This window comes from Priapulus caudatus, unplaced genomic scaffold (assembly GCF_000485595.1).
Source record: "Priapulus caudatus unplaced genomic scaffold, Priapulus_caudatus-5.0.1 Scaffold102, whole genome shotgun sequence".
In the NCBI taxonomy this organism is placed as follows: Eukaryota; Metazoa; Priapulida; class Priapulimorpha; order Priapulimorphida; family Priapulidae; genus Priapulus; species Priapulus caudatus.
Window position 1 is genome coordinate 166962 of NW_014577163.1, and position 10130 is coordinate 177091.

Genomic DNA, 10130 nt, shown 5'->3' on the forward strand with positions numbered 1-10130 from the left:
AAAAGATGTGTACACACCCGTACCCCAGAACCCCTTCGGCATAATGGAAGGAGACAAGATCAGCAAGTCTACATAGACGATAATCAGCAGAGCACGTGCACTCGTAAACTCACTATAAAATGTTACGACTATAGAGCGACTGATACAGCGGAATGAACAACGTACCCAGGACTCTAGGATAGTCTGAGTTGTCTCACCACGAATGAGACAGGCTACAGCGCAATTCGAGTCCTCTGTCTGCAGCGTCACCCGCAAATGTTTCGTGCACTCGATCGCGACCGGGCCACCAGATAGTGATTCAGAGGCCGTATAATTAACCGCAATACGTACACCAAAGCAATGCTAGGCTAGATCGAACATCTGCCCTGTCTTAAGTATTCGGCCAGAACGAAGATCACGGCAACAAAGTAGCCGGTGTTACACCCGACAGCCCAGGACTCCGCCGTAGTCTAACACAATGCGCCACTGAGTCGAACATACCCGCGCATCCGTTACACACCAGATCCTATGATTTCACTAAGATAAAAAGAGGACATTTGAACCACATTCAGAAAGTACAGATATTCAGTACATCTTCGTCAGTCAGTTTAATTAAAACCTAATCATACATCTGATTTGACGGTTTTCTTTCTCTACTCTATAGATTATAACATCATTCGAACACCTATAATAGACACTACTATACACGAGTTCCGAGACGCGATCATTCCTAATTGTAATCCACGTAGCACGAGTCGCATGCGGTCTTCACAAAGCAGAAGATCTATACATATAACTAAAACAATCTTTTAAAAGAGTATTCGTATATAAAAGGAACGAAACAGAATATGCTCATACTAAAAAGAATAGATTAATTACTACATAGAAAATAAAAATAACAAACAGTAGATATCTATATTGCATATATACTCTATGTTCAAATAAAAGAAGAAACACCTCAGCAATAGTAAGAAGAACTTACATACTTACAACTGTAACAACGGACGACGTCAAGCAATGACCGATGTAAGCACGCACTCAAACACACAAACTACTGTGCCTCGCCGAAACGTCTAAAAACACACCTAATAGCACCTGCAAATACTCCGGCAAACAAAGGAACGATCCCGGACCCTAAACTAACCAGCAGATGTCATAAGATGCTAGTGTACATGCTAGCACACGTCAGTCCCCATGCGTAAACTATCCCGGCCGCTCCCTATACAAGGTTCTACATCTGCTCGTCATTAACATCCTTCTCCTAAATTCGTCGAGTCCTCACCCGGACAGCATTCTCGTTTGCGTGCTAAAAGCTTGTACACAAACACAAACATTAAGCAACCGCCTCTGCCTCCGCAAAACTCGTAGACACCATTCACACATCCCCAATCGAACTCGTCCCTACATCTATCCTCGTATTACAGACCCAATCTGCTGCCGGGTAACATTGAACGATTATAAAATAATTAATCCGATTTAACAATAACACCTCGTGTTCTACAATATATATATATATATCTCTTTGATATAGTAAATATATCATAATATATAATAATAATATCTATATATTACTAAGCTATAGGACCTCAATACAGTATATAGTGAGAACGAGAGAGTGATCAAAACCGCATGGGCATTAAATATATTCAATATTTCTGTGTGCGTGGCTTGATCTGCGGGTGAACGCTATAGCCCCTATGGAACGCATCCCCGAAATAGCTTCGTGCAAGTTATTCGGCTAGCAGAAATCAATCGTCATCCTGCCATGACGAAACATGCTCGCGTGTTTTACTTAACCTTCCTATAAAGCACAGCGTCACGTTGACTCTTACAGAGTCCAATCTTAGGACGCGGCCGAGCGTACGACATCCCGGCCATTCACAGCTAGAAGCGGCCACAGAAGCGGCCGCGGAAGTCCGCCCCGAGTGCCGGTACGCACTAAGCGGGTAACGTCGTGACTGCGGGATAGGACGCTCCGCCCGGACGTTATGCCGCTCTCAGTGAAACAACAGCGGGTGGCCCCCCTCGAGTGCGCCCCCGACCCAGACAAAGCGCCACAATGCACTAATGCGTTTCCAATAAAATAGTAATCTAACCTAAATACGAAATCTAATTACTCACAAAATCTTACTGGTTCATACACCTACTCTCTTCAACCTATTATCGCCGCAATATTCCCTACCTATTTTCATTACCGGCTGCAATTGCTCTCGAGCTTGCGCGATCTGTGCATGCGCTTACACTAATATTAATTAGAAATATAGATAATATAACTCATATAATTATTAAGCACGTGCAACAGTCGCGCCGCGAGAGCAATGGCTGCCGGTAATGCAATGGTAGGAAACTATCGGCGATAATAGGTGAAAGAGAGTAGGCCTATAGTATAGAAACATTAAGAATTTTGTAGTAAATAAATTTCGTATTTAGTTAGCATTCTATTTAATTGAAACGCTTCAAGTGCCTGTGGGTCCTGCGGGCGCGCGGCGCACTCGATGGGGGGCGCTGTTGTATCACCGAGAGCGACGCATAACGTCGGCGTCGGCGACCTGCGTGTCGGTTCGCGTAGCTAAAATGTTGCGCTAACGGTTAGCTTGCTTGCATGGCTGATTGACTGGTTGAAATGTGTGTGTGCTGTTGTGCGCTAATGTTCACCGTCATCTTATTTTCCATTTCTGCGCACAAGCTTTTACGCTTGTATCGATTACCGCCGTTATTCATTCGTGTCACTTTGCCTAATTCATTGCAATTATTAGCTGTAATAGGCCAGAACATTTCCATCTGCCAAATTCTGTTTAGTGATGCATCCGACTGTATCACGAAAACAACATCCGGTTATAAGCAGAACGCGCGCGTCTATATATATTTTTTATATATATATACATATATATTTAAAAAATATATACATATATATATTATATATTATATATATAAATAATATATATATATATCACTCTACGTTATACAATAGGCCTCCCTGGATAGACAGCAGGGGAAATCCTTCCCCAGCTACGGCACGAAAATAGAGTTAATCATAAAAAGGTGGCAGAATCTTAGCGATGCTGCGTGCGGAATCGGATAACGGTACCCGACACTCACCGTGCGCATATTTTGTTAATCCTCGCCCTCTGGATTGGGTTTCCAAACTCCGGGGAAATATCGCCGACCTTGAACTTGATGTGACTGATCGCCGCCACAGGCACTTGGAGCGTTTCAATAAAACATAATGCTAAATAAATACGAAATCTATTTACTACCAAAGTCTTAATGTTTCTATACTCTTTTTCACCTATTATTGCCGACAATTTCCTGTAAATTCCGTCCAAATGCTCATCTACGAGTTTGTTACACTGGCTGCCGCCATTGCTGCCGCTGCACACTGACACATAAATATATAGTTATATATAGTTATCTATATATTTATGTGTCAGTGTGCAGCGGCAGCAATGGCGGCAGCCAGCGTTTGTTGTAGATGAGCATTTGGACGGCATTTACAGGAAATTGTCGGCAATAATAGGTGAAAGAGAGTATAGAAACATTAAGACTTTGGTAGACAATAGATTTCGTATTTATTTAGCATTATATTTTATTGAAACGCTCCAAGTGCCTGTGATCGCCGCAGCCTTCTCTCTGCTCGATTCTCAGCTTTCCCCTCCATAGTCGCATTTCACTAAACGGGGACGTTAAGTCGGCATCAAACTTTAGTTTAATTTGTATTTACGATTAAAGCGCTGATTGCATTAGAAATTTCGGTTTCCTAATTTGAGATTTTAATCATTTGTTTATAATTATTTTATTCTTATTTAACAATTGACATTTATTTATTTACGTTGATTCATATAAAATTCGGATCGCATTCTGCAGTAAACTGTGCAACGCGAAATACTGTGAATGTTTGCTGTTTTTTTCCCGCACGCTGTTACATCTTCTTCCTTAGTTTTTGTCGACTGGCGTGACAACCAATACGCAGATGCTTGCAATAGGAAAAATCCGGCCGGCTGCGAAATCGAGTCTGCCAAGTGATAGACAGATCTATCTGGAATATGGGACTCGTAGCTACGGGATAAATCAGTCCACTCAAAATACAATATAATGAAGTCGTAAAGATATAGCAAGACGGTTTCTTTCGTGTTCAAAAAAGCAATCGTCAGCAAAACGACGCACATTCTCTGTATCGTAAAATGAATGGTTTTTTTTCTGAGTTACGCTCAAATGTCCACGATGCTTTCATGTTTTCGAGTTTGGAATGCTGCAGGCGCTTGGAAACGGGCTTAATTCGCAGATGATCTTCCCACGTGATGTTACGCCCTTTTATCCATTCACTAAGTAATATCCGTGGAAACCTAAAATCGCTCGACGTGAGCACTGTGACCAAATTCTGCGATACTTCGTTGATATTGCGCTCTAAATCCTCTCGTTCTCTTTTATTTGGGAATAAATATAGTTGCGATTAGCACGTAGAATCCGTTTTCGGGGTGGGTACGTGAAACGGAATAGAATGTATCACGAGTTCGTTGTCCCGTACAAGATAGCTATCTCCCTCAGGTATACGCTCACATACACACGCACACACACACACACACACACACACACACACACACACACACACACACACACACGCACACACACACACCACACGTACGCACGAACGCACGCACGCACGCATACACACGCATGCACGCACACACACACGCGCGCACACACACAAACAAACAAACAAACACACACGCGCGCGCACGCACGCACACACACTGGTGTTGTGTGACCAAGCGTACTTTCAAGTAGCGTCTGCGCTCTATAACAAACAAGCAATCTTCCTCAATAACATTTTAGTGGTACTCGCCAAACTACGGATCTATCCGGAAACGCAGCAGAACACTCGATCACATATTCTGCGACGAACGAGCGAAACAGCTCTCATGCTGCATCTTTCTCACTAACCTCAAATCACATCCTACACACGCAAATTCCACGTCTCCTGCAGAAGAAATCGCACACTCGCCCCTTTTCTCGTGGGTCAGGCAAGTAGCGTTATAGGCTTAATCGGCAATGCGGACAACTCTTACAGAAAATAAATGAAGTTAATCCATTAGGCACACATGGAGGGAGCTTATCGTGTGAGTAGCACTTTCTCTCGCATTTTTGCTTTAATTTGCTATATGCCATGGGATCGATACGCGAGTCGACCGGCGTTCACCACAGAGACGTGACCGCGTGGCTGGCTGGCTGCATCGCACGTCGATACCTCACGCTTTCACGTTCTCATTTCTGCGATTGCAATGATAAGCGGTTATGACAGTCAGCCTTATAGATAAACACAGGTTGACGCATAATTCGTGCAGTAAAGAATTCGTATTGAATGGTATTAGGATTAGGCCAGTTGCTGTCCCGTCTGACAGGATATGATCGCGCATTTACATTTTTAGAAACTCTTATATATAGCGAGTTTAATACGCATACAACTCATAGGAACTGACGCCTGGCGCATAGAGGCCATCTTATACAGCATGCTGAGATTGCGCGCAGTGGAGCTCTATAATTTCGCACAATGTCTCAGACAGAGCTTACGCCAACGCTATGATACACAGAGTCACTCTGCCATAGCTCCACTGGGGCCTGTGCATGGCTAGACCCCTTAGCATCAGCAATCGTGACTCGATCCTATTATGCACAAAATCGCCGATTTCAGTCAGCGTTGATTTAATCACAGTAATGACGTAATCACACAGGAAACCTTTCTGGCGAAACTCACTGGTTCATTACGTAAAAGCCACGGATAATCGGCAACTGCATAATTCATAAACAGCCGCACTGAAACATCCAGTGTACATACCTACCTGACGCCTGCAAATATCGCTCAACATCGAGTGACTACTTGATACAACAATGACGTTGCGTAATAATTTATGGTTGCCGGCGATCGCGTATGGTAATCTCTCGAAATGCTATACTCGCGCAAGAATAATATGCATACGCTGTCTTTCATGATCATTCGTTGTCTCGAAGAATGAGGAGTCCGACTTCATCCGATTCAGATATCAGATCTCAGATATCAGATATCAGATCAGGAGTGAATGAAAACAAAATAAAACTAAATATGTTTTTATTCATTTCTGATCCTGAAGATGAATGATAAAATAATATGCACTATTCGCTATATAAATAAGGCTATATCAGCCATTCTTTCCTCTTAAATGCACCTCGATCTCCTATCGATCACCTATTTTAGAGATACTATTTTAAATACATAACCTGTCAGAACAACCATAATTCGAACAAAACCAACGACCAGTCAAAAATCGAAATTATCTCCCAAAGTTTGATGCATCTGGCGCGCTGTTACAGACGGATTCCAGCACTATTACCGGGTATAATGACGAATCCATATATCGAAAACATTTTAAAACAATGAATCCATAGCTAGTTATCACTCAAATATTGTGAAAATGAAAATTCCCTTCGCCACCCTTATACATGAACCAAATCCAAATTAAAGCGTATTAGGGGACACTAAATTGGAGACAGCATAACGCAAGAACCGAATCGGCCATGTCTATAAATTATACATGCGCGACCGCACACGCTACACAATATTTATTAGACTTAATTTAAATCTGAGCGGCACAAACGGTTAGTTTGCATTCGCTCTCGCGATCGGAGCAGGCCAGCTACGCGGGTGTACAACAATACGCAAAAATAAATAAATACACGTTCAGATTTTCATGGTTAGCATGACACCACATGCTATGCGCGCGCCCGGTGCATGATTGAATGCAGACATATGGTATACAGCCTGCCTGCTATTTGTGGAGCCTTATCTTGGCACGTACGAACAACCTAAATGTCTTATAACATCGAAGTATATTGTAGTGGCTATAATTTCGCGACGACATGCATCTGGTTAAGAGTAAAATTCGATCGCATACATCGAGAACAGCAGTACGTTCACAACTAGAACACAAACAACCCCGATTTGCATAGCATGGTAAAAGAACGCGAAAAATCGATAAATCCTCTGAAATCGGCCGACTTCAAACCCTGTTCTATAGGTCTTAGTAAAATACGTTGTATTATTATCGTAACGTCGTAATACCAAGTCAGGTTCCCATCAATCCCATGGTCCAAGTCAGCCCATTCTTAAGGTTCGTTTTACAACTATTTATGAACATTTAAACAGGCAATATCGATCAACGATATATCTGCGGATGATAAACCGTACAGTCATGTCCATGACGGCGTTTTGTTCGTAAACATAATATCTCAGATTAGATCAATATAGATCAGAAAATCTAACCAGCATACTGGGCAAGATATGCACTAGGTTGCAATAATTCAATTGTGCCTCCAACTACATCATACTGCTTCGTCATGATTTTCGCAGAGCTGCGGTTACGAAGAAGCTGGCTGAAAGCACTGGGACAAGGTCACTATCAATTCTACTGCGAGAAACCACGAGCGAATTTAATAGATAAATTGATGGAGAACAAACGGACGGACAGACGGACTGATGAATGGTTGGATGTGCAGGTGAGGGATGGGACAGTGAGGAGAGGGAGAAGGACGGTGCGCGGGAGGCGGGGAGCGACCAGGCGACGGAGCGATAATGAGATGAAAGAGTGGAGCCGGACGGATGGATGGAATGAGCGAGCGGAGACGGACGGACGGAGCGGACGAACGAGCGGAGAAACGGAGCGATAGACAGATAATAGATAGGTAGAAGATGAGATTAGAATAGATAGATAGATAGATAGATAGATAGATAGATAGATAGATAGACAGACAGACAGATAGATATAGGATAAATAGATAGATACCACGCCACGCTAGTAACCTCGCTCGCTACATCATCCGCTCAGCCTCTATCTACGCAAAGTAATTAAATGAAAGCACATGGCAGACATTGTCTTGTTAATTGCTGCCTAATAACGTACAATTCGTTTGATGAAAGATTGATGCGTTCAACTAACTTAGAAAGCGATTGATATATATTTTCGGAATGCACACTGATTAAACTTATTCATAATTGAGCGTAGTACTCGTGTGCGTGTGAACGCGAGCTCTTAAGACATGCAGCATGGGCGGCAGTTCTGTATTTAGTCAGCGAATGCCACCGCCGCTATTGTAAATTATACGTGATCGCCTACGAAATGGCATTATGGTTATAACGGAGTATGCCAATACATTTTTTTACAACTTTTGTATTTGACTACAAAACGCGATTATCTGGCCGGCAACAGGATCAGAACAATGACATATTAGGAGGTTCGTCTTAATCGTAATATTTTACCTATACCTTCTCAGAAAAATCTTTACTTTTTAACCGTGATAAGACTCATATAATATTATTTGCTCGCAGGTCTAGGACATGTCGTAGGTCGCCTTAGACTTTGATGATTATCAAACCAAGAATGCGACTAGTAAATTTTTTTAACAAAAGTCCAGTTATATCAACTAAATTTCAGATTGCTTGTGAAAATGTCGTGTCGTAGACTTGATATTACTGATCTCGTATCAAAGGAAATACCCAAAGGTGCCAATTGATATCTTGCTCTGCTCGTGTTGTTATCGCCCGTGATTTTCCATAATACACTACTCACACAGGTGCAAGTAACTCTAATCCGTGCACCGACCTATTCACCTGGCTATCCTTAGCTGCAGTGCTAGGATATTTTTTCTAACAATGTTATTATCGTTACGCAACACTATCCAATGGTTTAGCTCCTAATTTGAGTCGTAACTCTACGATTGTTTCGACAACACCGCCTATTTCTGACGTCGTTTATTGCCGCATGCTCAATCCGTGTAACGCAGAACCCTTTAGAAATTGCTACCCTATTATTTAACTAGCGCTCGGCAGTTATCGGTAGTGCGATTGCAGCTTTTACGGCGACGTAGTACGCCGCAAACACGTGGGAAGTGTGTGAGGTTTTGCACAATCAGTCGTAACGTCGCCTCGATGTCTCTCTGCATCGCTGATAAAAGCTGCCGCGCTAAAATTTCATTTCGAAACCAGTGTTTGGCAAAACGGAGGGAAATGCTTCGTATTCGTTCATCGTTTTTCTCTTTTGAAAGAATGGCCGCAAATATAGAGCACATACAGCCTCGTGTTTGTAACATGTATGCCCTAAAGAGGGTTTCTTTTCAACGGCGTGTAAATGCCAGTTCTGCACATCTATGCAATTCACGGCGCATTGTAAGAGACACTTGCAAGTAGAGGCGGATTGATAACCATTATTGCTCGGTAAATATGACGGCAAAACTACACGGACCTCGCGAAATAACGAGGCGCGCCTACAAAGAGCAAAATCAATCAAGCGAAGCAAATCCAATTAGAGATTCCAAGTAATGTAACTATTTATAAAGGCGCAAAGAATAACGGGGCATGGGCGAATAAGGCCATTATGTGTACGCTTGTGTGCGAGCGTGCGTACGTACATGCGTCCTTTTGGGCGCGTGTGCGTGAGCGTGATTAACCCTTGTTCCAAGCTTACACCTGACACCGCGGGAAACAAGTACGGTGCATACATGCGTGCACACACACGCGAGCTCGCGTACAAGGCGTATCACGCTATGATCTAGACAAGTTTTGCGTCCATTCTATAGCATTTCAATACACACAATGCTCACTCCACACATTTGGCAGCAGCATCTTCCTATATCTGAAATCGATCGTGTTAATCGAACTCGCAAAGCTATCATCTTATATCCCCGCTGACAGGAAGACTGACTCCGTAAGCCGATGAGAAGCTCTTTGTAGTCTCGGTCACGGGAACGTTCGGAGTCGGCAACTTGGTCTTTGTGACGGCAATAGAGGCTGCAGCGCGTCCACCGTAAATTGTCTAATACTGTGTATAACGTCGTCCTCTCCCCTGTCTCCATCAAGCGATGCAGGTTGCATGTTCAAGCTATACGCACGGAAGGACGGGAATTTATCCCCTTATAAATGGCCGCGCCACGCGGTGCTATACGCGTAGCGGATGGGAAATGTGGGCGACATTATGAGCAAGGGAAAGCAAACGTGCCGCTAACAGCTTCGTCATGATGGCCCAATTTGAGTGAATATTTTAACGGGGCGGTTAGCGTCAGTTGTTCTAACAAGTGCCGCATAGCGACAGCGCTCATCTAACGTCTACTGCGGTGACTCTGTGGTG